At 54.1% G+C, this 2,577-nt stretch overlaps 1 non-coding gene across 1 annotated transcript; it reads right to left on the reverse strand.

Annotated features, from left to right (window-relative positions):
• Nucleotides 1–332: 332 nt before the first annotated feature.
• On the reverse strand, nucleotides 333–411 carry LOC127488401 (small nucleolar RNA SNORD60). Its single transcript, XR_007916100.1, has one exon. It is a non-coding gene; the product is annotated as a small nucleolar RNA SNORD60 (small nucleolar RNA).
• Between the last annotated feature and the right edge of the window lie 2,166 nt (nucleotides 412–2,577).

Consider the following 2,577-nt stretch of genomic DNA (forward strand, 5'->3'; position numbering starts at 1 on the left):
GGAATTCTGGACTTCTGGTTTACGCCAGGGTGGCCATGTGGGGAGGGAACCAGCAGATACAAGTTCTCTGTCTCTCCCCCTCTCTTTGTAACTCTTTCAAGCACACAAATAAATCTTTAAAAAAAAATCAATTCCACAACTGCACACAGTATTTTAAATACTCAATAGCCACACAAGGCCAGTGGCTCCACACTGGACAATGCTGGTCAAACAGTCCCATCCTTGCAGGCAGGACCAGCTGCGCGGGCGTGGGTCCTGGCCAGCTTGGCTGGGCTCGGTCGGATGCCCTGCTGCCCTAACATAGTGTATTAAAAGTCCTCACAGTTTCCCCCACGCCTCAGTCTCACAGTGTAATCAGATTGCACATGCACTTTTCATAGAAGGCTTCAGAAATTTATCCAATCAATTGCGGGTTATCGAAGTCTAGAGACATTTTAACAGGGGTCCTGAGTTTCCAGTTTGCACTGGGACAGGCAAGTTAGGTCCTGGGGGCACAAGGTTAACTGGATGGCACTGTCGCGCATCAATGAGGAAGGCAGAGTTGGAGCGGAGCTCACCGAAGAGGGAGGATTGGCACTGCGACAGTGTGGCCAACGGCCTGCCCTCCCACAGGGAGAATGCTCCCCCAGCGCTCCTTCCCTGCACAGAAACATCTCACCTTCAGCACAGGGCCGGGAGCTCCCCACGGCCCCTGAGCCCACCGGCCACCCCTACCACGTTCCACCGCCCTGCTGCCTGGGACCGATCCTAGCGGGGAATTTCCCAAAAGTCTCTCCTAGTGTTTTCTTTTCTTCTTTTAAAAACAAACAAACAAACAAAAAAACTAGGACAAGCGATTGTCTCCGTGCTTAGGTCAGGGGAGGCCGCGCAGCGTGTTCGAGTGCCTGGTCTGGGTCCTGGCTCCTCTGCTTCCAGTACAGTTTGCTGCTAATGCACACCCGGGGCGGGGGGGGGGGGGGGGACGGGCAGCACATGACGGCTCACGTGTTTGGGACCCGCCACCAAGTGCAAGATGTGGATGGAGCTCCTGGCTCCTGGCTCCAGCCTGGCTTAGCCCTGGCTCTTGCAGGCATTTGGGGAGTGAACCAGCAGATGGAAGAACTCTCTCTGCCTCTCAAAATGATAATAAATAAAAGCTTAAGAAATTAAAAATTGAGGGCTGGCATTGTGGTGTAGTGGATGAAGTCACTGCCTGTGATGCCAGCATCCCATGCCGGGACTGGTTTGTGTCCCGGCTGCTGCACTTCTGACCTGGCTCCTGAGGGTATCAGGTGGGACTGGGAGTCTGTGGCCCCTGAGACACGGTAGAATGTCCTCACAAGCAGGCAGCCAGCTGTGGCTGGAAGGCCTGTCTCCAGACGGACCCGTCCCTCCCCCACTATAGCTCCTTGTGATGCGTGTGTGACCTTGCAGCTTTGAATCATGCCTTCAAGTTGGTTGTGGTCTTCCAAGCTGAGCTGGCAGAGGAAGGGGCCGAGGCCCTAAGGAGAATTGGGTTGTCTCCAAGAGACCCCCGCTATCTCTATGAGCCCCAAGCCAATCAGCATACGGTATGTGAAACCCCCATCCAATGGGCACTCACGCTGCAACCCCTCTTCCCCCGCGACTGGTAACGGCTCGCTGCTAACAGCCTGGGAAAGCAGCGGCAGATGGCCCAAGTGCGCGGGCCCCTGCACCCATGTGGGAGACCCAGAAGAAGCTCCTGGCTCCTGGCTTCAGCCTGGCGCAGCCCTGGCTGTTGCGGCCATCCGGGGAGCGAACCAGCGGATGAGTCTCCCCCTCTCTCTGTAACTCTGCCTTTCAAATAAACAAAGAAATCACTTAAAAATTAGAAAACTTCAAAAAAATAATCTACCACTCAATCAGTGAACATGTTTCCAGAAGTCATTCTCACGCAGCATTTGCACCGTCTTCCAGGGACGAAGGGCTGTGGGGTGCTCCCTGTGCAGCCCCCCGCTGAGAGCCACGGCCACACCCCACCCCCACAGCAGCAGCCAAAACAACATTCCTTAAAGTTGCATCTTCTGTACCACGCAGTTTCCACAGTCGGGAGAGAGGAGAAACGTCTGCATTTTCCTGGTCTTAACGCATGAATGCTGCCTCCGTCTCTTCACTTTGTGGGGTATTAAATAAACTGACCCTGTTTAGGACGGCAGCGTCCAGAGAGCGAAGCAGCTGAGGAAGACTCCGTGATGGTTTCCCGGAGGCCGAGGGGTCAGGGACCATCCCTTGTAGAATTGGTAAGGATTTCCAGACGGAGCTCATTTGTGAGCTGATCTCAAGGAGTGTCAGCAAACGAACGAAACGGGCACAAACCTGGGAGGAGAACGCAGGGTGATAATTGCCAGGATTTTAGTAAACGCTGAGAGCTGATTAGCTCCCCTGGTTAAACTAATTAAGTGAGCAAAAATAATGGTAGAAAATACAATACAGTTGTTCCGTATTAAAAGCATTTGCACTTCAACACCAGGACAGCGTTAGGAACTCGTTCGGGGATTGATAGGAGGGTTCCCACGTGGCAGGAGTGGGGGCGGGGTGAGAGGGGCCGCACAGCTGTGTGTGCTCCCCAGGCCATGG

The sequence above is a fragment of the Oryctolagus cuniculus genome, chromosome 14 (assembly GCF_964237555.1).
Source record: "Oryctolagus cuniculus chromosome 14, mOryCun1.1, whole genome shotgun sequence".
Taxonomy (NCBI): Eukaryota; Metazoa; Chordata; class Mammalia; order Lagomorpha; family Leporidae; genus Oryctolagus; species Oryctolagus cuniculus.